Source organism: Rissa tridactyla, chromosome 15, assembly GCF_028500815.1.
Source record: "Rissa tridactyla isolate bRisTri1 chromosome 15, bRisTri1.patW.cur.20221130, whole genome shotgun sequence".
In the NCBI taxonomy this organism is placed as follows: Eukaryota; Metazoa; Chordata; class Aves; order Charadriiformes; family Laridae; genus Rissa; species Rissa tridactyla.
Genome location: NC_071480.1, coordinates 5,005,890 through 5,033,527, shown reverse-complemented (window position 1 = coordinate 5,033,527; position 27,638 = coordinate 5,005,890). Strand labels below are relative to the sequence as shown.

Here is a 27,638-nt window from a genome sequence, read left to right as displayed (position 1 = left end):
ATGATAAGGCAAGTGATCGTGATCATCATTGGATGCCATGTGAGGTAAGTTTTTCCATCAGCTAAAAAAAACCCCAAACTATGCATTTAAATGAAATAAAATAGTTACTCTTGAAGTCTTGAGAAATCCAGGTAGTAATTTACAGGGTGAATGAAGGTTTCTGCACAAACAATGTTTTCAGAGTATTGTTTGTCTTGGAGAAGAAGGGCTCATAAATCTACAGCCTATGCCGTTGCAAAAATTATCTCAGCTAATTTCAGGCCCAAACTAATTAATCAGCACTTGTTGCCATGTTAATTAGCCAAAAGTGACCTCAGATGTATTTGGCCTTTTCCGGCTATTTAGCCCTAATGGGAGAGTATGCACCTGAGGCAAAACCTAGGAATAAATAGATGTGAAGTCTGCTTCCAGCTGGGTAAATACAGCCCAGACTTCCCGGTTCCTACGTTTGTGAAATAAACTGTGCCCCAACCTTGCCTCTCTCTGCTTTCTGGCCTTGAGGAACATCTACGACTCTCTGGGCTTTAAATCGAGCCTTTGCAATGTGTTATTTATGCAGCAGTGGCCTTGGAAAACTTTACGGCTTGGTCTTGGCCACTCGTAAGGTTACTGCTGCAGTATTTCCTGCTGGGAAGGCTCGCTCTGTTAGCAATAAACCGTGTGCCAGGCATGCACGGCTGCAGCAAAGCCACCTTCACAGAGGGACACGCAGGGTCACACGCTGAGCACCCGCTGTCTGCAACGAGCTCGTGTGCCTGATGCCAGCTATGAGTGAGGTCCCTGCACCAGCTACCGCCATGAGGGAGGTTCTTCCTCCACATAACCCTCTCTCTCCAGTCCCACTCCTTGCCTTACAGCTAATAGTGAGGATTCACCCTTGATTTACCAGCTTGTTTGCAAGACAAGAGTTGCAAGGCCAACTTTATCACAAGACATGGCCCAAGTGCCTTTCCAGCTGTGGATTAATTGTGGTGAAGAGGGGAAAGGCAATGACACATCCCCATTTGAAAGATCATTTACATGTACACAGCCAATTCCTGTTGGCTTTCCTAAATTAGATGATCTTTTTCACATTGAAATTAAGGAATCTGGCTTTGCCCTTGAGAATGCTTCTTCTAGATTAGGGCATGAAGATGTATTACATGAGCTAGCTTGAGCTAAGTCATTGATTAAGACAAAGCACTTGAGAGTACACAAAGCTAGCCAGGTCAAGAATATTATTCCTATAAATCTGTTATTGTATAGAGGTCAAATATATATTATTATAGATCCTTTTCTTCAGTCTTGTAATTCTTAATGTGCTTAACTTTGCAATTCTCTGACAGAAAAAAGAAACATGATTATCCCCATTTCACAGATGAGTTGACTTGCCCAAGGTCTTGAGTGAGAAACCAAACCCTCCCCACCAACATGCACTCAGCCTTTCCAGCCGCTGTGTGCATAGGAATGCGGACTTCACTCTGCAACTCAGTATCCTCACAAGTACCTGGATCAAGCAGGCTAACAAAATACAAAACCAAACCCTCTTTACTGTCAGACCCCATGCTGGGGCTCCCAAGGGCAGTGCAAGCACCACTGAACGCATCCCTCTACCATGGGGATAAAGCTGGAGCCCCTCCAGCCACTGCTCCCATCCTGCTTACGTGCAAGCAAGTTACTTTGGAAAGTTTCTGGTCTAAAGAAAGTCTCTGGGTTTTGTAGTGTTTCTTAATCTACAGGAATATTTTTCCTTCTAAAGAAGTTGCAATTCCTACTTGAACTGTTTTAGCCAAACACCAGTTTTCCTATTTTCCCCATGTCTCTATGACTCCTACCAACTTGCTTTAAGAACCTTTTCAACTGAATCATCCCCATCTGAAATTGCTTGTTGTTGCTCTTAAACAGCCATTAAAATTTCAAAGAAACTCTTTGAAAATCCCAAAATCTCTCTTGAGTCACTTCCAAGGAACTTTTATGAATCATGGTTTGTATCATATCACACCATTCAGCAAGACGTGGGCTGGAACAAAGGTATCACTGGGCATGACCAATCTTTAAAATATCCAAGTGAGAAATAACAGTTAAATGTTGTGAAGGTTACAGCTGGGGATGCAGGAAGCCATAGGTGAGTGTATGGCTGCTACTTAAAGGCTGTTTCATTTTCTCCAGCTCTTTTGAGCCTGCAAAGAATGAAACATTCAGTGTAGGAAAGGGAATTATTTTCCAAAATTGCAGTCGTGCATCTTAGAGTGGTCTTATCTCTGGAACATGACCTTATTATGCATAATAACTGAAAATAAGAACAAATGACGTTGGTCTCTCTTGGGATCGCGTCAGAGCATGTTATGTTTTGAACTGAAGCTGGTTTGAAATCAGTCACTAAGGCATCTGTAGGAATTCTTTAAGGACTTCTTCAAATGTGGTGAATTTAAAAGCAATGTTACTTTTAACTACTTTACTCTTCTAACCCACTTCAGCTCATTATTTTGGCACCACGAGATGCAAAGGGAAGGCTTCTTGCATTTTGCATATTCTTTCTAAATAAATGGAGATGCCCTGCTGCTTTTGGAAGAGATTATTGTTTTGTTTATGAATTTAAAAAGTGCTAGCTTAACTGCCTCTGAGACTCTATTCCTCTAATGCTAATGGCAGAACTGGGGAATGAGCAAAACAGCACCTTCCCCAACTCATCTCCTCTGTCCCCTGTGCAGCGATGGGCCCGTGCACAAAGCTCCAAGTGATGTTCTCAAGCTCAGACCTGGCGTTTGGGGCAGGGGCTGTGAGAGAGGAGCTCCTGAAGAAACCCCACTCCTGTGTCTGCAATCTCCAGTACGCGACCAGAGCATCCCGGGGAGGCTCAGAGAGCGAGTCGGGTCAGCTAACGTCGGCGCAGGATAACTCCTTCCTCTGCTCCCTCTCTTACCTTGCTCACGTGTATTACACTTCGGTGCCTTTCACTGCAGGTTAGTAAAGATGCATTATACATGAGCAGCTACCGGTTGGGGTTGTTAATGTGGGGTAGGGTTACCCAGGAACAGCAGGTAGACCTGAAAGCTAAAATTGATCCCAGCCTTTGTTATTTGACCACCTAATAGAGAGTGCTCAAACTGTCCCATGATGGCTCTGTCATTTGTTTTGGGCTGCCCTGCTGTATCCCCGTAGGCTCTGATACCCTTTCATCATCTTCACAGAAGTTGTTTTTTTTTTTACTGAGAAGTGACACTGAATCTTTCCAAGCAATGGGTTAAGGTTGAAATGTAAATTCTAGGTCAACAGGGACCTGTTCATTTAATGGCAAGTTGTTGGTTCAATATTGATATACGGAGAGAAAGCAGAAAAAAATAGCCTGACAATGATGCTCAAACGAGGTCGCTGGGAGCAAATCTGGTCAGGCTCTGCTGCAGACTAAACATGAGCAATCATTTCAGGCTGAAATAGTGCTAAATATGTAAAAGACATTTCAAGGTTGTTTCTTTTTAAGGCGGTGAGTTAAATTCAGCACTGGAGTAAAAGGGGGGTATGAATATCCCCTTTGGAGGCAAGGATTCTGGGGAGGAGATGGTTCTTTTGGCTGGGAGTTGGAAGCACCTTCACCAAAAGGTTGTTTCATCTGCTGAGGGGGACAAAGGCGCTGCTAAAATAGAAGGAGGAGGGAAAATTCCCTCCAAGATTATTGTAAAGAGAGGGGAAGTTTATGCACGCAGCTTTTCCTAACCCTGGTCATGGTCATAAGATAAAGTTTGAAAACTTGTCCCTCAAAAGCTACAACTCAGAAGGGAAATAAAAGAAAGCCAAAAACACAGATGTATTTTCTACTATCTCAACATTTGGGAGATTGACACATGATTTTTGAACGCTCTGAGCTGGCAATATTAATAAAGCTGCTTTCATTGTCAACTTCTCAATGTCAGGTTCATTGAAGCAAGGACTGGAACTGAGCGATTCTCTTTCCCAAATGCACGCCCTAACCACCAGGCTGGAGAATCTGCCGTATGCTCGCTTTCTAGCTGAGTGAATACCGAAATAGCCCAAGCAAGAGAAAAGCCGCAGTAGGAGGGACCGAGGGGTCTGTCTTTCTCTCGTATGGTGATAAGAAACTCTCCTATAGACTGGAGCTCAAATCCCTTAACATTTGGGCAAGAGAGCATTAATTACTGATTTAATGTTGGGGAAAAAGGCTGTAGCAGCAATAACTTAAACATTCAATGACTCAGGCACGAAAACAAAAGGTTGCATTTCAGGTTGCAGCAAAACACAATTTTCTCAGGTTTCACTTTTGGGGAGAAAAAAAAGCAAGCAGGCAAACAAACAAATTACCGCAGACTAATCACAGGCATAAAAAAAAAATATCACTTCCCCTTTCCAGATGGAAAATAGAGTATTTGTACAGCCCATTTTCAGAGTGTTTCTTCCCTTTGAAAGACCATCAGAGAACTAATGAAAAACACAAAGGCAAAAGCTCTACCTGGTAGTATCCTGAAGATCTACGTCAACCTTCAGAGAGTCTGGGACAGCAAAAACAGACAGGTCTTGGAGAGTGCCAGACTTCGCCACCTGCATCTCCCCCACGATTTCTGCAACATCTTGTGGAAATGCCACAGTAGGAAGAATGGGGCAACAGGAAGGAGAGAAACTCCTTTTCAGGTCTCGGTATTCATACGTACCTAAGTGTATTTTCTAAAGCCCCAAATCAATGAATTGGGCATGTTACCCATCAATATTAGCGAAAACGTCTTGCGTGTTGTATAAAGCCCATGTTAGGTCCTACCCTGAGAATTGGTTTGAAGTTAAGTCAGAATTGGGCGTAAAGTCCATTCACAACAATAGAAATCTTGATGTTAGTTTCTGGACCCGGTCCTTAAAACAACAGGAACTGAGCAGAAACCCAAATCCCAACTAGCTTCTCATCCCCTGCCTTTCCCTGTAGGACTCTTGTCCCTCAGCTTCTGCAAGGGGGAAGGGGATCTCCGGACATGGCGGTGGAAAGCCATCTGCTCAGCATTCATTCCCCTGTGTGCGCATTCCAGTTTTGAGGGTTTAACATGAGCATGGCTCAAAGGAGAGGTCCTGCCAACCCCAAACAAGGGGTCTGATCCCTTCCCTGCCAGATTCTACCCAAGATCCTTCCTGCCAATGCTACAAACTAAAATAACAAAGGTGGACAACATCTGAAATTACGCAGTTTAACACATCTCCCCGGTTTCTTTTAAGCTCTGGAGAACCAACAACCCGGACACTGAGCTCTAAAATGGCTTCACCCCATGCAGCACACATCACGCTACAATCTCATGTTCCCTTCTCTGAAACGCATAAACCATATGTTCACCCTCGGCACAAAGGTGACTTTAATCCACGGCGCGCATGTAGAGGGGCACAAAGCAGCTCACTGTTTTTGTGCGCTATCTGGAGGGAGGTGTGCGTGTGCCAAACACATCAATCCTGCGAGAAGCCAGCGCGCGCGGGAGCGCCTGGTGACACAGGCACTTAACTGTTTAGTGCACCACGCTGCAAACGTCTGTAGGACCCAAGGGCTCACAGACGCGCCGGTCTCTGTGCAGGTGCACTGCCCAGGGTTTCACGCCAGTACAGGATGGGCAGCGTCCTCCTTATTCAAGCATTAAAGCTCGCATCTCCTCTCGCTTCTGCTTTTCAACCCATCACCCAATTGCCCCAACCAGAGGGTGGCAAACCTCCCCACTTGCAGTCCCACAGCCCCACGTCGGCTTTCTCAACAGATCCGTGGCCCAGGCGGCACATCTGAGAGGCAGGGTACGACCTGATCCGGGCTTACACAGCCCAGAGGAACCCTGCCTCATAGTAATTGCCATCTTTGGGCTATTTTAAGCCAATGCAACTGCTGCCCATCCCATATTATGCTGCAAAGTGAGTATGAATGATGGCAGTTGATTATGTCAAGCTGTGCGGCGCTGTACGCAGGAGAGTGGCCTCAGCTGCTTCCCTTCCTGCCCCCTCTGCAAGATGAAATATTCCATTTTCATCCCTCTTAATTAAAGCGGGTAGCACACTTACAAGGGGAAGCAAGAGGTTATGCTCAGCAAACAATGGTCCACTCAATTAAAAGAAAACGCTCCTAGGAAACCCGGAGCAGGAGAGTCAAGTGTTTTCATTTATCCTCTGCTGCCTTTTATCCAGACTTGATGCTGCTTCCAAAAGACAAGTCACATCTTTCTCTCGCTCCTCTTTCTCGCTTACACCCACCCACTGCGGAGACCAAAGCTTGCCCAGAGCATACACCTTGATGTAGTAAACCAGTTGCCTGGCAAATGCTTCCTGAAATTGTCCCAGCAAGGCAGGAGCCCGTAGCAAATAACAAGTCTGACAGGTAGCTGACCATGGTTTAATGAGGTTTCTGTGCACAGAGAAGGAATTACTGAATATGCAAAGTTTTATGGTAAAAGCATTCCTATTCAAGAGTCACTTTTGAAGTGAGAGCTGTGTACTGCTTTCGCTCTTACCTGCGGGTGCTTAATAACAACTTTGGGTTAGTAGACGAGGAAGACTTTTTAAACTTCTAAGCTGCGCTTCCCCAGTGTTGCAATTCTCTTGCGCAAGCTGGCAGGATTGCTTTTCAACCGCTTCTTCAGCCATGTATCAGGATCATCTTTCATTTAAACAAAATAATAGGTTTCTAGCCAGGTTGAACAAAAATCCAAGCTGAACAGGCTCAGAAGACAAGAGGCAAATGGAAATCTCGTGTTATCAGTTTCCCAAAAATAACACAATTTTTAAGATGCCTTTTTTTTTTTCCCCCTGGCTCACACTTCTCAGTCACTCGAATTGGCAACAATTCTGTTATTTAGTCCATTTATTTACTTTCTGCATTCACTGAAAGTAGAAAAAACGAAGCTGGCTGGTTTCACATATCATTTATAGGCAGATGCAAAGGGGGTGGAAGTGATGTTTGGGTCTGTCACTAACCCCTTCCAGAAGAGTGAACTTTACCGATCTCTGACCAGCTCCCGCAGAAAACAGTGGCCAAGCCCTGGTGGGACCAGCTCATCCCACCCAGGTTTCTCCATAGCCCTTGGGTCCTGCTTCCAAAACCCACACCACTGCTGCTGGGGACCTGGGAGCTGCTGGGGCAGCAAGGCTGGAGCTCGTGGGCAAAGTGGCTGCCCACATCCAGCTTCTGCCTCCATCCTTCACCCCACGCAGCCCCGTGGAAGATGGGGACGTGCAAAGCACCAAAAGCTGGAGGGGATCTGCCATGAACCGAGGGTCTGGCTGAAACAAACATGGGCACCCAGCTCGCCCAGGGTCTTTGGGAGCAATTCCCATGGCTTCTGTAACTTACTATGACTATCGTCATGATAACTTACTTGTCCTTCAAAGCACATTTTCTACACATCAGGTGCTGGGCACAAAGAGCACAAACCAGAAAATAATAGACAATTGAAAACCTGTTAAACCTCAAGGTTAAAGTCTGAGAAGAGGCTCCAGGGATGTCCTTTCACACCTGCATCGCAAGGAGCCACAACCCCAACTCCCTGGCCAGGGCACAGAAGGTGCCGCGAGGCTTTGGAGAAGCCGTTTGTCATTCTGGGAGGCAGCAGGGACCACGATGTTTGGCAGCATCCAGCAGCCTTGCCAAAACTCCCCATCCCAGCCCTTGTGGCAGCACCACCTCTCCTTGGACACAAGGTCACCATAGCACCAACTGGAGCAAAGATGCAAAAAACGCATTAAAAAATGGGAAGAACATAGCAAGTCAACTTAGACCACCACAAAGGAGAAAGCAAATACAAAATCCATTGAATTTTGCTCCATTTCACACAACAGACTGCTCAATGGCAGATGTCAAGTGTATTTATGTCATGGGAACATTTCCAGCTACTTCCTGGGGTCTCGGCAAGATCTCTGCCATTTGCCTGAGAGAAGCTGTTGTTGCCAGGTTAGAAATGAAAGTTTTCATATTTACAACTCCACTTTCCATTTTCCGTAAACCATCTTGTGCTGCCAGAGGAAGATACTCAAAACCCTGCTCTGCCACGAACATCCTTCGTTGCTTTTCCCCCCTCTGCCTTTGCTCCCCTGCTGTACCACGGCAAAAGCAATCTCTGCTGTTACCCATCGGCTTCAGGCTCTCTGCAGCAATGCAAATTTCCTCCTCCAATAGGTTGGCCCATGTGTTACCAAACAGCCCCCTACTCTCGGACAACTGGTTTAGTATTTTCAAGGGAAAGCATTTTTTTCCTTAAAAACGGTATTACAATTGACTGAAACTAATAGCAAACTCATATTAAATTAACTGGGTTGTTTGGCAATGAAATCAGGGGAAAAAATGAAACATCAAAACACTTTTCCCTTGATATTTTCAAGTAGAAAAATTTCTGACATTTCATTTGGAAACAAAGCTCTGTTTCAAAAGATAACCATGTTTAATAATTAAAACGGGGGAAACAAAAACAATCAAGCACTGCATTCTGAGACAAATTAAATGTTTTCCCGACCCAGAAAAACTCCTTAAATACAAATAAGTATATATATATAAATATATATTTAGTTTTCTTATGGGAAGCAGATTAATTTAAGATAAACTCAGAATGAATTTTATCTTAGGAAGAGGGTTATCCCGTGAAATGAAAAGTCAGCTGTTTGCACAGTCCCCGTCTCCAACAGGGGTTGCTTCTGCTGGTAAAGTTTTGACAAGCTACAAATTGGTAGAAAGCAAATAAACAGGGCAGGGATGGACTCAGCTGACACAAACCCACATGAGAAGCCAACCAGAGGCTCACCAAGCACCAGATGGAGACAGGAGAGATGGGGCCCAAATCACATTGTTCATGGGAGGAAGCAGCCGGCAAGAGAAGACCTTCACTGCCAATGTTCATCAGATCAAAATTGCCTTTTTTTTTGGCTGGCTGCTGCTCCCAAGGCTGGAGCAGGAGCTAAATCCAGGGGGGAAACCTTCTCCTGCTGCCTCCCCCAGTGTCACTGGCAGAACCCTTGCCTTTGTGGCAAATTAGGGATGGGGTCGAGGAGCTCGGGAGTGATTGATATTGCTTCCTGGAAGACCAGACTTCCAGGTCATCTCGTCTACCTTGGGGCTGGCAGTTCATTATTATGCTAACAGCATGAAAGCCCCAAATCTCGCTCTTTCAAACTGTAATCCTTTATTACCCGCTGTCAAAAATACCCTGGGCCAGTTTCAATTCCTCCCACCTGCTCCCCATTCCCAGCTCTGCCTGGAAAACGCTGGGCAAAACCCAGCCCGGGGGACTAGTCCCATCCCTTTGTCTGTGCTGGGGCAAACTGGGTGTTCCTGGCAGTGTCGGCACTGGGTGGGCTCTTCAGTTATACGAGGTGAGAGCTGATATGCAAAGCTATGATATTTTTATGTGTATACGAAGTGCTTCCCCACGCATAAGCCATCCAGGGATTTTATCCCCCTTTGGGCTCAGAAAACTGATGAGGGTGCAGTGAATGGGGGCTCTCCTGGGGCCAATTAGCAGAGATTTGGGTAGCATCCAGACACTGCTGGGGGATCACTGAAAAGGCTCTGCCTTGAATTTACAGCCTGCTCTCCTCAGCCCCTTGTTCGCTCACAAACAGGCGGGCACGCAGCAGAGGCCGGGGAGGGGGGGGACACACGACTTTGATCCAAAACAGATTTATTTTTTTGTTGTTTATCCAGACAGCAGGGCTCGGGCACCAGCGGTGGCAACTTGCACGCGTGTTTGCATCCAAATATATTTCAAGCAGCAAAAGCGGCCCCGGCGTCGCGGCTGGAATGCAAACGAGGCACCAAGGCCACCCTTCAGACACCCAGGGGTGCTGCCCCTGCCCACCACCATGACCCTAGAGAGCCCCATGCCAGTGGTGTCACCAACTCCATCCCCTCCATGGGATGCATTTTGCATTTCTTTGCCTGGGCAAACAAAAGCGGGAAGCTTAAACAGCTCTCTCCCTGCCACGATGGCTCTGCAGCAGGGTGAAGGGGGGTCTGCCAAGGGCTTCGCCAGGGCCCCTGGTCCCTGGCAGGGCACAATAGTAATTGGGTACCTGCCTTCTCGTCCATAAAGGGGATGCTCTTACATGAGATCTGGTCAATTATAAAGAACACGCTGGAAACCTGCCTCTGGTAAAAGCTGATGATGTCCCACGTGCGGCCCAAAATTTCCCTGGAAAACCAGACCATATTTTTTTTACACCCCCCTCCCCTCTCTGTTTTTCCACTTGCAGTGATGCTCAGGTGCTTCTTGTAACTCCAGAGCAGAAAACATTTTTCTACAGGAGCATGACGTTTTAAAGGTGATGGTATGTTTTTATGAGGCCAGGAGGGAAACATTTCAGCCACGACTAAGAGTTTGCTGTCTAGACACGTATTTGACCAAAAAAGGGACACTTTTAACATAACCCACAGCTTACCGAGTAGTGAATGCAACTGTTCAAAGACCCTTTGAAGCATCAAGCCCCAAAAGCCTTTCTGTCCATGACAAACTTCAGCGCAGGCTATAGAAGCTTCATGGACACCCCCAAATCCTGCCCTCACCCCAGCACTCCCCCCTCATGCTGCCGGCGCAGCACGAATTAAGGGCTGGATGCAAAGACTGAAGTGAACAGAAATACTCCCAGCTTCAGCCAGCTTCAAACCCAGGCTGTGCCTGGACAGAGAGAAGGAATATCGGCGCTTCCACGGCGTGACATGGGAAAACACAGCGCACACCAGAGGACAGCACTTCCCAGGGCGCAGGTAAAGAGTGACAGTTTACTTACAGGCATGACATCAGCCTAAAGCATAATCTATTGTGCAAGAAACCCATTGGAAACATCCACTCTGGCTGTTCAAAGGCATCCCTGCCGCTGTACACCTTGTCCTTTTGATTTATGCTCGCAGGAGTTTCATACGGTGTGGTAGTACTTTATCAGCTGGAGGACCCCGCACGGATAAATAGCTCAGCCTTACAGAAGTAAACATGCCAACCGCTGACAAGTATTGCTTTCATTAAGGACGAAAGCAACTGATGTGGTTCCAATTGTCCTGCTCTGGGTGGAGGAGGCACTAATCCCGTTATCAGTCATCTGCAAGAAACTGGATCACCAGCCCGGAGGTGGGAGTGGGTAACAGAGGAGCTGGCAGCTGGCAGCCAGGCACCGCGGGAGCAGAGGTTTAAAGCTGCCAGACAGGTCTGAGGTTTCCTTGTCACACCGATCTAACCTGGTCACAGACACAGGACGTGGCTGCTTATCGCAGAGGTCCTGAAGCGCGGTTATGCTTCAGTTGTCTTTACACCGACCCCAGGTTTCAATGGCAGAAGCCACCTCTCTGAAAACTAACAGAAATTTGGAGTTAAACACCACCTCTAAAGAAAACACCAACATCAGCATCAGTCAACTTTAATAGCAGAACACCGCAGACTTCAACTCCAAGATACCAAGAAACTGCTGCAACCATGTGCACAGAGTACCCTTGAAGACACTAAACTGAGATGTGCTGAACTGTACTCTGCATTTGATGATCTTTTTTCATTACACGCACCACAGGCAGGGCCCTGTCCGCCCCACAGACCACTCTTGGTGACCCCACAATGACAGCAGCATTCACATTTTGGTGGGTCAGTGGTAAGATCCCATCCCACATCAAGCAGCTCTTTGCCTCCTGCTTCACCCCAGGGCACCACTTGCCTGCCCCACTCATCCTGGTAGTGATACAACAAGCACTTTATACAAGGGGAAAAAACCATTATTTTCTATGCCCTGACCAGAAATCAACCCCAAATCCTCCACTGTTGGCCAATCCAACACAAAACACATCGTTAACCTAATCAAGAGGCATTCAGAAATGCATTAATCTGCATTGCCTGATAAAGACTGGAAATGTCCCTGTCCCCAGACCTTGGCCAGGCTCCCCGTGACGTGGCCCCCTTTGTTCTGCCCAACCCTACAGCACAAGGTTCTTGGGGTTCACCATTGGGACTGGGACAGCCGGGGCCCCGAGTCTCTTTTTTTGGGGAAAACTAAAACACATTTTCAGTATTAAAACTAAACTTTGTATTTTAGGTATTATGGAAAAAATTCGGCAAAAAAAAAAAAAAAGTTGTTTAGATATTAGAACTTTCCATCCTTTGGAAGCCTACATTTTTCTTCAGCTTTCCTGTAGAAGAGTTAGTGAAGCGCAGAGTTACTGAGTCTCCGGGCTTGCTTTCTCCAGCTACCAGCAATTTCCCAGCTCCTCCTCCCTTCCCTTGCCATCCAGAGCAGCTCAGGCTCCCTGGGAACAGGGCATGCCCACGGGAACAGCAGAAAATGCAATTTCAGATGACTTAAGGATGGAGACACCAGATCAAGCATGTGCAAGAGAAGCGGAACAAAATGTTAAATTTTAGAACAAAATAAAAGCGTATGTTCCATTTATTTCTGTTGCCAAGATTTGCAGATATTTCCTTCCCCGCTAACCCTTCTCACAGGTAATCACAGGAGTGGCTTTTGCTTCCTTCTGAAGGTTACAGGGCTCACGCTAGATGAACGGGAAGGGTGACTGTGTACTGTGTCTTTGAACTTCTGCTGTTGGTTATGCCTGGTTAGGAATAATTACACTTCTGTAATGGTCATTACTCACAAGTTCCTGATCCCAACTGCCGCTCCACCTTCCTGGGTTTTCTTGTGAGGGAACTGCTCTGCAGCTGGGTTTATAACCTTGACAGGTGATCTCCGCTGCACAATCATCCCAGTGCTGGTGGTACTTCTCCTACCAAACTTAATGTAAATGCTATCAGGAAGGCAGAGAATAAAGTGAGCGTTGCTGTGAGGTGTGAAGGTGACAAGTCTTTCCTCCTGCCTTAACAGCAGCAGCTTCATGGCCCAAAAATAAACTGTGTCCCTCTGTGGGATGGGGATGCTCAGGTGGCTCAGAGCGGAGGACATACAGAGACAGGGCAGAGCAATAACCAGGTCTCCGTGCTACTACAGGACCAGGGTAAGAGATGATGCCATCACTGGGCTTCCATTAACATCCTCAAACCAGCAATAACCCAGCATGAGTTACTGGGAGATGCACTGAAAGGGGACAGTATGTCCTGGACAATGGATGCAGCAGGGCAGCTCAGCAAAGGGAATAATTTTAGGCATCAGAAGGACACATGAAAACACTTCCAGGATGGCTGAAAAGCTTGTTTGGCCCAGTTACTGCTCCCGGTAAGGGAGCTCCTAGCTGGCTTGAGCTGCTGGAAGTTGTTCACCCTGGCTGCTTCAGCATCCCTCCAGCCCCTGGGATACAAGAGATTTGAGCTTCTACAGACAGACTGATTAAATGGACATCATTAACATTTGTCATTGTATGCTTCAGAGCATGGTATTAGAGACCACACGTGGAGCAGAGGCAATGGTCCAAACAATAAGCTAATGGAGAACTTAGGAGAACTATGGGTTACTCTGATAAACAGCATAAAACTGTGAAAAAAAGCCAGAGAATAGATTGCCATCCAAAACCATAGTGGGACCTAACTCCAGAGGGCTGTAAAATGTTTCAGCTGCAACATTTTCACCCAAAAAAAATATCTGAAGGAATTATTTTGCTTCTCATCAAGATTTCAAAACCAGTGCTGAGACTGAAACGGCTGCTTCTCTTCCCACTCAAGGCAACAGTAAAAGTGCCTGGAGGGTGGCAGCATCCCGAAGGGCCCCCTTGGCCCAGCACACCCATTACAGGCGCTTTATCAGGGAGCAGTAAAGGTCTGTGCTCACACTAACGACCCCCTTGGAAACTGCCAGCTTGGGAAAGGAGTGACACCATCGCTTTGGGACGAAGCCAAGCAGAGAAACATGTGTCCCGGCCAGGATCATGGAGCACAGCGGATATCCCAGGAGCTCCTGGCAGGCGGCTGGGGCTCCCAGTCCCCCCCGGTGGGGGTCTGGGTTGCCAGAAGGAACACGCCAGCCCCGGTGAGGCTCCTGCAGCCCCGGGCGCTGGCACTAATGAAGCTGCCCGTCCCTCTTTCCTTTTCTCTTTTCTTTTCCCAGGTTGGAGCACCCCATCCCACCAGAATGCACTTGAAAGAACAAGATACTTCCTTTGTACCAGGAAACAAATGATGATTAATGTGTTAGTTGTAATTAATCTGCGATGACAGATTAGCAGAGCAGCGGCAGTGTCTTTTGCTGCTGCAGGAGCCAGCGCTGATAGGACAGCTGGTGAGAGGGGACACCAAATTCAATTTGCTCCTCATTTGCATACATATGACAACCATCTGTGCTAATAGCACTGCAATGTCTCTATTAGGCTGTCTTCTAGTGTGCTGGCTCACCTAGACTCCAATTAGGCCTTTAAGCGAGAAAGCTTAAAGCGTAAATATTTGCAGAGGGGAAGGGGTGGCTCAGCAAGCCGCTGTGCGCTGCCTTTCCCTTCCCGCTGAAGGCTGAATCCTCTCCAAAGCCCCAGCTAAGATGCTCTGCTGCCATTTAGCACCTGCTAATGAGATGCCGAGCCCAACCGCCAGACTAACTCCACCAGCCCCATGTTATCCAAAAATGCCTTAAGCCACGCGAGAAAATCCAGAAGAGCTGCAGAGGCTGAATGAAACTAGGCTTGCAATGGGGAAGAAGCCTTGACCAGCAAGGGTGCATGTCTGCCCTATCTTTTCACCCAAATTTGGGATGTTTTGGGCTTCTAAGCGCAAGAGTGCTACGCTACCCCCAGGGGTGAAAGACGGAAGGTTGTTTGAAGCCGTGAAGAAGAGGTACCTCATGGGAGGCCACTCCTGCAGAGTTTGTCCCCTGCCCGGGTTTCATCTGACACCACACTCACCAGCTGCCATCACAGCAACTGTGCACACGTGGCATGAGCACACATCTGGCCAGAGCTACGAGTGTGCCACGGGCATTTGTTCCAAGCGGCCGTTTATTTTTGTACCTGCATTTCAAAAATAGCAGTCCCAGGGCCCCTTGAAAGCTAATTAGGGAACCAGTTAATTAATGAGCTGGATCACCTACCCAGTTCTTCCTGTTTTTCCCATCAAGGTGATTTCTGCAATCTTGAGCTTTTTTTTTCTTGTTTTCAGGCCCCAAAACTACAATCCCTCGAGAGCATTCAATGAACCAAGAGCAGAAGGACGGACCAGGCTGGATGGGGCTTTGAGCAACCTGGTCTAGTGGGAGGTGTCCCAGGGCAGGGGGGTTGGAACTAGAGGTTCTTTATGGTCCCTTCCAATCCAAACTGTTCTACGATTCTATGACCAGGCAGGAGAAAGGACACTACAGGAGCTCACCCTAATTCAACCAGGGATGCAGTATTGCCTGCAGCCAACCCAGAGCTGGGCTACTGCTCCAGGCACTGCGTAGGTCCTTTCAATCTGACCAACTGGAAACCATCCATGGAGCACGAATTAGCAGCTACTTCTGCAGCTATCCAAGTTGGTACACTTCAAATGTTTCAGGGCTGCAAGGAGAGATTTATCTGCAACCTGACCAGGAACCAAGCCCAAATCCCATGGCATGGAGTTAGCATGGCACTGGGTTAGCCCCGCCATGACCACACTGCTCCTGGTCTCAGCACAGGTTCATGAAGCATCACCTAAAACATCCACGTGGCAGCTCCAAAACTATCACCCACACTCAGACTGGACTGTCTCTGTACTGTTTTTCAGCTCTGCAAGACATTTTCACTGCCAGCTATAAGAAAACCAACAGGCTCCCCACCCAGGTACTGCTGCTTGATCGGGGGGATGTATCCATCACAGGGCAGTAGATGGGCAGTTACTTTTCTTGGCCAGGGGGCACACTAGGCATCTGCCCAGCATTGTCTTTAACACTAAATCCTTTTCACTTGGGGTTTGGTTGGGTTTTATGGGGGGTTTTTTGGTTGTGGTTTTTTTTTTTTTTTTTTTACTGATGGGAAAATACTTTTCCCTTATAAATTTGAATGGGTTTAAGGTTAAAGGGCAATCCATTAATCTACGCCCACCCATGCTTCCACCAGACCCCCAAGGCTGTGCAGGTCCTTTGGAGCTGCCTCTGCTCTGTCTCCTGCACCGGGATGCCAGACTGAGACGGGAACCTGCACGCAGCCCTCGGCTGGGACAGCACGTCTCTGCCCAGACACTGCCACACCATCCCAGCAGCTCACGGCTGAAAAGTTGATCTGCGCACACAGCCCTGGGTGAGAACGTGAAGGCCTTTGTAGGACTAGCTGGGCTTGACTGACCAAATGCAGGGCGATCTAGAGAATCTCATTTTAGACGTGAATCTGCAGTTTAAAACTGGCTGGACTGTTATTTACTTCTGACATCCAGCAGGGAGGTAGGGACCATCCCCTGCTTGCGCATATGCATCCACCTCTGTAGGAATGGCTGGAAGATCTAACAAGAGCCTTTTTGCAAAACTCCTCTGGCCACGGAAAGGCTGTGTTGAAGATAGCTGCAAGCAATGCCAAACAACTCACTGACGGCGAAGACCCAGGAGCAGTGGGCAGCTGAGATGGGGTAGGGCTGACCTTTGCTAGCCAGCGCCATGCCCTAAATATCCCCCTTTATCCCTGGCACAGTGCTCACCAAGCGCAGAAGAGCTGTGCTGAGCCCAAGGCAGTGTGCCAGAACCCACTGGTTCTGGGGCAGGACGAGGAGGTGTTCACGCTTACTGCTACCGGGAGCTAAGATCCTCAAACATGTTTAATTCTGATAGCAAATAGGCACTGAAATACCTCCCTCCTCCCTCTGCAGGCTGAGGAGAACTAGGGTTGTGGCAAGGGAACTATGAGCATCTGAGGAAGCCGGGGGTGTTCAGCCTGGAGAAAAGGAGGCTGAGGGGAGACCTTCTCGCTCTCTGCAGCTCCCTGAAAGGCGGGGGGAGAGGGGTCGGTCTCTTCTCCCAGGGAACAGGCAATAAGAGAAGAGGAAACAGCCTCAAGTTGCATCAGGGGAGGTTTAGATTGGATATTAGGAAAAATTTCTTCACCAAAAGGGTTGTCAAGCATTGGAACAGGCTGCCCAGGGAAGTGGTGGAATCACCATCCCTGGAGGTATTTAAAAGCCAGGCAGACGTGGTGCTGAGGGACATGGGGTAGTGGGGGTTTTGGCAGTGTCAGGTTGATGGTTGGACTCGATGATCTTAACGGTCCCTTCCAACCTCGACCATTCCATGATTTTGCAATGCCTCCAAGCAGAGTGTTCCCCAGGGCTTTGCTGGCCCAGCTGCTTTCAAGAGACATCAGCTCTTCTACTGCAAAACACGATTTTTGATACCAAACGCAAGCACAAAACCCAATCAGAAGCTTGTTTAGGGGGCCTCTCTAAGGGTGCGTGCAGAGTTCAGGTGTGCCAGGCCATTATGGTGATAGTTACATCTGTTCTGAGGGAAACTCCTACTGTGTTTTATGGAAAACCATTTCCCACCTCTGCTCCATCCAGCACAGGTTGTGCAGGGCAGGCGTTAACAGCTGCCCCTCCAAGTGCACACAAGCATGCACACACTGCATGATTGTAAGGCACAGGGAACAAAGGAAATGCAATTCAAACCCTTGAAATGCTTAATTTAAACCCAGACAAACCAAAGCACATACACACCTCCCCTGTTTCCATCAATTAAGTATGGGCCAGAAGTTTACAGATCCAACGTAACAGATCTTGGAATTGTTCCAAACCCAGGTATTAAATAAAGCCAAAAACTTTAGCCATAAGGCAGCACTTTAAAGAGTCCAAAGAGAATAAGATGCGAAATTATGGAACTAAATTTCCAAACCACCTTAACTCTGCCCTCCAATGATACCAAGCCTGGAACAACAATGACTGAGGCATATTCCTCCCTATGGAGACCAACAGGTTAAATATTACTTGTCTTTGTGCCCACTTAAGCCATGGAGATTTTATCCTGAAAGAAGAAAATCTTGCCCTCCTCTGGCACAGCCACAGTTTTCCTATTTTTCTTTTTTTTTAATGAATGATGAAGCAAAAGCTTTGTATTTTGTCTTTGGAAATAAAAAATATCGGAGGTTCAATTTTAAAGGAGGAAGACTTCCATTATAAAAAATAAAAATGTTTCCCAAGCACACTCCCTGTTATGTATACTGTCTGTGGAGACAGGCTGATAGCGCTTCAAGCTAAAACCAACCGCAGAGTTTCCTGACCTGACAGTATTACCATTACGTGATTTATATTTTTGGCCACTTCTGTTTTGTTGGTTGTTTTTTTTTTTTTCCTCTATTATTGATCCAGATCATTAACTACCAGAACATTAATTAACAACATCATCACGTAACTCAAAAAAAGACCAAACAGTGTAACCTGTGCAGCTGGTGTGAATTAGTTCATGTGAGTTTTGAAGGCCTCTTAACAAAAGAAAAATCTCCAGGCTCAAGGAGCAGGAGTGATGGAGAAGCTGCCATGTCCCCTGCTACGCTGGATCTATGTGCGCCGGGCTATCAGCAGGATTCAGCTGCAGCTCCCGGCTCCTGAACAGCGAATAATTCACTGGAGAAGTACAGCCATAAAAGAGAAAAGAAGCCAGGATGTCCTGTCAGGGAAAGCAGCCCAAGGACCAGGGGATTGGGGATGTGTGCGGGTGTGAGCACGCTGGAACTGCACAGGCATGGGAGGCAATCACACTAGTTTGGAAATCTTTTGGAAATGGCAAGCCTGCAAGATTTGCAGACGAAAAAAAATAGGTTTTGCAGTCAGATCCTTGCAAAATGCCTGCAAAAAAATACCGCAAAAAAAAAACCCAAACCAAACCCCAACACCATGTATTTTCTAGGCCAAATCCTCAACACGCACAATTTGAACCTCGCTGGGCTGTGGTGGGGATGTGGGCTCCCAGAGCTCGGCGGGCACAAGCCAGCCCAGCAGTGGCAGTGCAGTGCTCGTCCCGGTGCTTAATTACTCCCCTATCGCGTGGCTGCAAGCTCTCAGAGCTGTATTCGTGATTCGCACTTTTGCATGCAAAAAAAAAAAAAAAAAAAAAAAAAAGGGAAAAGGGGAAAGGTTGGTCCTTTGTTATTGCACCAGATGAGCCCCCCTCCCGGCGCTGCCTTTGCTTCTGGGGAGAGGAAGAAAGCTGCGGTTTGGCCCATGTATGCTTTCCAGCACACATCATCAGCAAAAGCATCTTTTTCCCAGCCTGTTTCACCGGGCCTCCCACTGCCATGGTGTCGGTGAGGACGGGACCCGGCTCGGTCCCCCCGCAGTGCCAGCTCTGCCCAGGCCACTGCTGCACATACATGGGCCAAACCACAGCTTTTTTCCTCTCCCCAAAAGCAAAGGCAGTGGCGGGGCAGCTCATCTAGTGCAATAACAAAGGACCAACCTTTCCTCTTCTCCCTTTTTTTTTTTTTTGTGCCTGCAAAAGTGTGAATCATGAACACAGCGCTGAGAGCTTGCAGCCACGCAATAGGGGGATAATTAAGCACTGGGATGAGCATCACACTGCCACTGTCGGGTTGGCTTGTGCCCACCGAGCACTGGGAACCCATGTCCCCACCACAGCCGAGTGAGGAAATGCTCCAGAGCCCCTCCAAACCCCTGCCCTCCGACTAATTCCGAGTTAAACACGCAATCCCACCGGCGAGCCATTCCCACAATTAATACAAGATGTCACGCTCTTAAGGAGTGAGTTATGTGTACAGGAAGGAAGACTGATACAATAAATAATGCAGTCCTCCCGGTGGCACTTCCGAACGCTACGGCAGCGCTCTCATTTGTGAGGAACATGCTAATTACCCCTCACCAGGGAGACTCCCTCGTCCCACCAGCCGCAGTGCATCTCGATGGCGTTAAGCACGTCTGTCTGCTGCTTTAATCATCAGCAGCTCCGCGCTGTCACTAACACTTCCAAGCCAAACAGCGAATAAATGTTGACAAAATACTCCCTGACACTTGCATTCAAAAGCTGGAATGTTCCTTAGTTGTGTTTTTGACTTGCAAGGGACAAACTCCTGCAAACCCTGGCAGACCCAGCTTGGGAGGGTGACAGCCAGCAGGACCCGTGTCCCTGCAGCAAGAGGGACAGGCTACGGGGTTTGATAGTGCCCTCGTGCAAAAACCAGCAAAGCTTTCCGCCCCCCCCCACCCCCTCCCCAGGAGGAAAGGAGCACACCACGCATGTATTTGGGAGCACGGGGTTCACGTCACCCCTGTCACCGACTTTCCTCGTGGCCTTGGCTGAGTCATTTTGCCTCCTGCACAAAAATGACACCATGCACAGGATGGACAAAGTGCAGCTTTGGAAGATAATTCCCATTTTTGCCCAAGGAATGCTGCCACAGCAGGGAGAAGCTAAAATAATCATTGGGCACCGAATGATTCATCGCTCCTGGGACCGTCCCCCATGTCTGGGACGAGGTGGCCTCTGTGGTAGGTCCCGTGCAGACGTCTCTGCCCCTGTGATTACAGAATCTAATTGCAGCCCGGAGGCATGCCCGGACACACACGCGGGGCTTCAAGGAGATGAGAGCAAATCTGTTCCTGGGGAAGCAGCAGAGGAATTCAGTGTGGTTTTACTGCTGCGATGAGCTATGAAAAGCGCTGAGGAAAGACCGGGCAGGGTCACCCCAGGAGCCTGGGACCTGCCGGGGGGTCAGGGCGAGCATGGCTGACATCTCACCAACTGTCCTGCAAGGGGATGCTCGCAGCCCAGCGCCAGCACTGATCTCTCCAGCCCAAACCTCCTTCCCTCCGAACCTGGGGGGCCTCTTGCCAAAGAGCTATTAGCCAGGATGGGCTGTGGGATGTCCTCTCCAGGGTGACATGTGTCCCAGACCCCAAGCCACAAGCATTTTGGTAACCAAATAGAAAATTTGCCACCGTGCTGCCCTCACTGTGCCCATGAGCTTGCAGAAAAATCCCACCCATCCTCATTTTGAGAGCTCAAATCCGTAATCTCACCCCTACCCTGTGGGTACCTCCACCTCCTTCAATACCACAGGAAAGGCAAATGCTGCAAAGGCAGAGGATGAGGCCACCGGCTGCATCACCTAATTCCACTCCATGCACCTCCCAGAATCTCCTGGCTCCTTCCCTGCCAGCCCCAGGTGCCTCCATCCCGCTGGCACTGGCTGAGACAGACCATCCAATTCCCCCTTCCCATCACTGCGCCCCACAATCTAGTTTCTTGGACACAAATTAGTCAACACCAGAGCTATGTTAATTAGTGACTCATTAATTTTTCAGTTCACTGGTTGAATGAGAAGAGGGAGAAAAAAAACCCCAACATTCACATTATAGACACCAAAACTTGGTTTCACCTGAACTGCAGCACTTCAGTCTCATTCCTTTAAGCTATTTGGGGATGACATTTCAAACAGAAATGTCAGTTTGAAACAAAATACTCTGCAAAAAGTTGAAATGAAGCATTCTGACTTCCTTAAATTTTGCTTCCCCCCCACCCCCCACCCTGCATGAAGGGGAGAGGGTTAGGAAATCATTTGATGAATTTGACCTGAATGGAAGGATTAGTGCAGCTGACTAAGCATTCATTTATTTATTTTATTTTTTCCAGAAGCGAGTTACATCCCACAAATTTATCATTTACGCCATTGTCGCAAAGGCAGAATTAGTGCTCAAAGCTGGGGGAGACAAAAAGAACGTTACTGTGAGGAATCAGCTGCCACTCTGCGTGTGTCCAGATTTGCTGGCACACACGCAGGTCCCTGCCTCGCAGGCAGAACTGGGGTACCCTGCTGTCTGGTGCCCTCCCCCCGCCTTTTACCTGCCCCCAGAGCTTTTGCCTCCGAAACAAGGACCTGAGCTCTTCTGAAGGCAGAAAATTGCTCTGAGCGTTCCCCATTGCTAGGACTTTGTTGAAATATTTACTCAAGGCTTAGTCAGGCAGCTCTTTTTATGCTGTGACTAGCAGACAGGTTCAAAACCTGCTTCCCCCCACCAACGAATACACAGGGTTGGGAAGGACTTCAACCCGCTGCCTCCTGACCTGCCTGCAGAGGAAAACTGGGTGGCAATTTTAAGGAAAACCCTGGGTTTTTTTCCCCTGATCCCCAAAAAGTGACATTTGGAAAGTGTCCATGACCAAGCAGCTATCAAGCAGGGAAGGAGGAAATTGGAAAGGTAGAGAAGAATGTCCCAACTTTATCCCTATTCCCTCTATATTTGTGAATGGGCAGCATTTTGGTGAGATGCAAGCAGCCGGGCATCTGCGTGCGCTTCCCGTGACCCTCAGCTCAGGGAATCCGAGTGCAAGAAAGGGATTATTACAATTTCCATCACCTTTAGCGGCCTGATTTCTCTTAAAAGCTCTTCCACCAGACTTGTCTTTTCCTGTCGCAGCTTGCCACGAGCTCACACCATTCCCTCTGAGCAAGAAAGCCTCTTCGAGTTTAATTCTGCCAGCACAGCACCGGTTTGGGAGCAACCAGCCTAAAGCAGCCCTCCGAAAACTACCCGTCAGTGAAGCATCCCCTGTAGCAAAAAAGTGCCAGGGAAAAGCTTAGGATTTGGTGGTTTAAGGATTGGACTGCTCGGAATTTTGCATTTCTTAAAAGCACGGTGCATTTTCTGATGGTTGCATTGGTTCCTACGCACCGATTGACATGTCACTCGATCCGTGACGGCCAAGAGCAAATACGTAGGGTTGTCGCTCGGTAAGACCCCTCACAGGGGGGTCAAGGCTGATGGGGGACACTTCACTTGTGTCACAACCATACTGATCAGTCAATGTTTGGATATTTGGAGGAGATTAAGTCCTGGTTTGGTTTTGCAGGTCAATAAACATCTCTCTGGTGAGCTTCTCCATGCAACTGCTCTGCCTTTTGCTTCCTGAACAACGCACTGGGAAATCAAAATGGTACAACCAGTTCTGGATATTAATTACAACATATTCTGGTATTCACTGCTTTTAAAACTCCAGATGTGGCGTGCGCCAAATTGCACAAGAGCGTTATGTTATTTAAAATGGAATTACACGTTCCTGTCCCTTGTGGTTTGAAAGAAGAGCACCCACAGGAAACGGGCACATCCTAAATGCTCCAAAAGCAAGCAGTAAATGAAAAACCACAAACTTATTGTGTCTAAAAATACATATTTTAATTTTAAAGCTGATCTCAGCAGTTTTCAGGCTGACTCAGGGCTTTCTCGCCTACCGCCTTTTCATGTTCCCAGACTGAAGCACAGTTTCTTAGGAGACTTCACCTTGGGCTTTGCTGTTTCCAGTTACTCATTCAGTCCCGAAGCTGGGTGTGATAGAGCTGCTGCTCCCACACCAAGCAGCCACGTGCTATACACTTGCCTGGATCATCTCCCCAGTCCCTACAGCAGGTAGATCTACTGCCTGCCTTAGGTTCAGTCTCATTTCTTTTTACTCAGTCCTTCCTATTTCACAGTCGCTGGGTATCTGCCTTTATCCTTGTAATAAATTAATCTTCAGTGCCATTTCTCAGTCTTACATCACTTCAAGGCACCGAGCTCCATCCCTTCCCAAGTCTGCTCCTCTGTCTCCCTCATGATGCTCTTCTGAGCTTTTAGTCACTTGCACTCAAACCTTTAATCCTAACTTTCATTTTTTAAAGTGGTTTATGACTTCTTCAATTTAGTAAGACGTTACTGAATGAGGCTGGAGTTTGTCTTGTCAGCTTTTCCAGCACGGTTATAAATCTGCTTGTGGAACATGAATCTGATGAGAGGTTTGAGGAGTAACAGGCCTTTACTCCTAACAGGCTGCAGATGCCTGCGCCTCTGGATCTCAAATGAGATCTACTTAAAATATAATTTATTTTCTCTGGAATTCATAACAGGTGGGGATGCTATGGGGATTCTTCAAGGGCAGAAAGCGAGCCGTGCCCAGAGGTGCAGTGCAGCCAGGGCAGCCTCCTGCAGCGGTTGCTCGTTGAGTTGATACTCAAACCCATGCAAATTTAAATCCCATCATCTTATACACAAAAGGCATGGCCTCTGCCCAACAGAGGAACATGGTCCAGAGTGGTCAAACAGCATCCATGGACTGGATTGATCCCATGAAACTGTACTATCCAACCTGCTGCCTCCACCACAGAGACAAGCCAAAGCTTGTTGCAGAAGGCACAAGGACCCATCCCATAGCAGGTGAGACATGTGCAAGGGGAAGAGCAATCAAGCTATCTCTCCAGCACATGGTAATGGTTACCCAGGTTTCAGCCAGAATGTGCTGACAAGACCATATTTCATCCAAAACTTCTAACAGGCAGTTACATCTTCCAGGTAGCAGCAGGCCAGGAGGGACCCCACGCTGGAGTCTGCCCTTGCCACAGGAAAGATGCACTGCAAATCAGCTGTAAATAGTCCCTCAGCACCCATTTTTAATGCAGAAAACCAAAGCCCTGCAGTTTACCACACACACAGAGCTCAAGGTTAAGGCAGCAGCAGGCCGCTGGCCCGTGAAGCTGAGCTATTTTCTCAGTGCAGAGTCATACACGGAGCAACAGGCTATTATCTCCCAGTCCCAGCACCGCTCCCCCAGCTGGACGCAGCCACCTTCAGCAGCGGGGATTGCCATCATCCCCAGGGAATCACAGAATGCGTTGGGTTGGAAGGGACCTCTCAAGGCCATCTAGTCCAACCCCCCTGCAGTCAGCAGGGACATCTTCAACTGGATCAGGTTGCTCAGAGCCTCATCCAGCCTGGCCTTGAATGTCTCCAGGGATGGGGCCTCCACCACCTCTCTGGGCAACCTGGGCCAGTGTCTCACCACTCTCTGTGTAAAGAACTTCTTCCTAATGTCCCATCTAAACCTGCAGCATCACCCACTGCCAGCACCTCATCCAAACCCCAAACACCCCCATCGCTGCAGGGGGAGCTGAGCCCGCATCCCATACACCTCAGCACCCCTCATCAGCCACGCCAGAAAGTTAAGAAACTAAACGCATTTTTGTCATGTTATACCAGTAAGCACCACAGATAAAGAACAGCCAAAGCCTTTACACTGTCCTCTTACAGCACCTATAAAACCTGGGATCTAAACAGGATATTCTTCAGCCCCACCTACTGGCACCTTATCTGTTAGCTCTTTGCATATGTACAGTAAAACATCTCCACGCGTACAGACACAGCTCACCCAAAACCAGCACCCTGCACCCCGACACTGAACATCGCAGCTGGCCAAGGGCAACCTGCCAGGGGCTCCGAAAATCAGCATTCAGATCTCTCCCCGTTAAAGTGTGTCACCGTGATCTTTATGGGGAAGGGACATGGACAAGAGCCATAAGTTAGGCAGGCACATAAAGAAAGAATAACCTTTGGACAAGGTTTTCCTGAAAACGCAGCATTTCCTTGGAACTGAGTCCAGTGGGGAGAGTTATTATGGGAAGATTTACTTCCACTGGGATGCCAGGCTTTTAATATCACCATTTTAAATAATGCACATTTAAAAAGGTTATTTTACTGCGAGAAAAGGTTAACGCTATTGTTAGTTCTCTCCTGCCTATCCTGGATCAAGTGCCTTATGACATCCACTAGCAGAAGAAATAAATGTGGTATTACCTGGCTAGGGCATGGCCGCGACAGACGGCGGCAGTGGATGCAGGCCAGCAGCGTGGGAACACCGATGTGCTGTCTAGCTGCAGAATTTCATCTTGGGGAGGTCCTGGTTAATGGGGTCAGCTTGGCTGTTCCTTCAGGCTTCAGCTCTTCTGAATTTACCATCTCACACCTTGCAATGTGCCCTACACCTGGGCAAGGAAAGCACAAACTGCACATCAGCTGCTGCTTGTTAGGAAACATCCCCCAGTACCCCTTTACAGAGAGACCTGGAAGAGCCACACCAGCTAAATGTCCTTAGATGTTCACACAGACCACGGCGCCTATTGCTGCAGAATCTAAAAATCTTCAATAAACTACGCTGTCAAGTCACAAGGGTTTATTACTGACACCCAGCAAATCCAGGGATGTGAGCGTGCAGTGGGAACAGTGCAGAGCTCGATGCTCTGCTGCGTGCTTGGACACATCCTCAAGAGGCTGCACTGAGCAGGTCACACCACATCCATCTCCTTCCCTTGCACTTTCCTGGTTACCTCACCCAATCCAATGGCTTGGGTTTTGTCACCTCCTGGTTACAGTTTATCATCAGCTTGGTCACTGGTTCAGTAGTGCTGCTGCTAAGTTCACATTAGCCCTGACTGTTATGTACTGCGGGTTATTAAAGCAGCTGGCAGGTATATCAATCCACCAGCTGTGCCCCTCCTCTCCCTCTAGCTCAATTTCCTCCCCCCTGGCCCCCACACCAGGCGGAGGTGGGGAGTGCAGTGGTGCGAGGCCCCAGGGATGCCCCAGGGAAGGCAGTGCCATGCTCTGCAGAGCCAAGAGCAGGACAGAGTGGCAATCGCAGCATTTAGAATAGAATCATAGAATCACCTAGGTTGGAAGAGACCTTTCAGATCATCCAGTCCAACCATCAACCTAACTCTGACAAAAAACATCACTAAACTATATCTCTAAGTACCACGTCTACCCATCTTTTAAATACCTCCAGGGACGCTGCCTCAACCACTTCCCTGGGCAGCCTGTTCCAACACTTAATAACCCTTTCAGTGTAAAAATTTTTCCTAATATCCAATCTAAACCTCCCCAGCACAACTTTAGGCCATTTCCTCTTGTCCTATGGCCTGTTCCTTGGGAGAAGAGACTGACCCCCCCCGGCTACCCCCTCCTTTCAGGGAGCTGCAGAGAACAAGGTCTCCCCTCAGCCTCCTCTTCTCCAGACTGAACACCTCCAGCGCCCTCAGCCGCTCCTCACCAGACTTGTGCTCCAGACCCCTCACCAGCTCCGTCGCCCTTCTCTGGACACGCTCCAGCACCTCAAGGACTTTTTTGTGGTGAGGGGAGTTCCCAACCTCCCTCTCCTGCTCTGAGCACTGGAGCAGGAGAGGGGCCCAACAGTAGGAAGGATGTGCTGGCAGCATGGAGCTGGGAAAACGCTTAAGAGGTGCTGTGTTCTGATGCAAAACCTTATTATCCTAGGCTGGCACTTGTTTAAGCATCTTAGTCTAGTTTTCCTGATTTTCCTTCTCTCTTCCCAAACGAGCCAGGAAGCTCTAGACACTGTATGCCCAGCTGCCTGCTCACCAGGCAAACTCAAGCTCAGGGGCTGGGGGTGGGTTTGGTGGGCAGCAGAGAGCAGGCAGCCAGGGAGACCCAGCGAGAAGCCTGGGGCAGATCCCCCCCAGCCTACAGCCCGGCACCCCGAGAGCCATTTGCACCCAGCAGATACACGGCACGAAAGCTCACCTTGTAAAATGATGACCTTCATCAAGGCAGCAAAGACGCTCCTGGAGCAGCTCCCAAACATTACGCAGCGCCAGAGAGCAGCAGGGGAAGCTGCCAAAACATCTGCAGCACCTCCAGAAGAGCAGGGAAGAGCAGGCAAGTTTCTGCCACGCTACGCGCACCTAGGAATAGTAATGCCAGCAGAAGGGTGACAACCAGGAGCTCAGTCCAGAAACAGCTCTACAGCAATAACACATACAACTTGTACAGGCCAAACTATGTTACAGGTGAACCACTAAGTAATAGAGACCCTAGAAAATAAAACAAAAATGAGAAGGGATCCTAGCAGGTCGAAGGCTGACATCTCTAAAAGGAGAGCAGGGCCTCTAACCCGGCTTTAATAGCTGAGGTGGCCCCCCCCGCCCCCAGCTGAGACCCCTCAGCCTTTGAGGAGGGTCCAGGTTTGGCCTCAGGTGGCAACAAAGAGCCAGAGCCGCCCCTTCGGGCTTCCCCAAGGCGGGAAGAATC

The 27,638-nt window shown here is 48.4% G+C and overlaps 1 long non-coding RNA gene across 1 annotated transcript in view; it reads right to left on the bottom strand.

Moving 5' to 3' along the window:
• The window catches only part of LOC128918005 (uncharacterized), a 49,431-nt gene extending 22,144 nt beyond the window's left edge, over positions 1 to 27,287 (bottom strand). The window contains exons 1-2 of the long non-coding RNA XR_008469428.1: positions 27,132 to 27,287; positions 25,389 to 25,576 (exon numbers count right to left, since the gene is read on the bottom strand). This is a non-coding gene — a long non-coding RNA (uncharacterized LOC128918005). The remainder of the gene's footprint in view (positions 1 to 25,388; positions 25,577 to 27,131) is intronic.
• Positions 27,288 to 27,638: the final 351 nt, after the last annotated feature.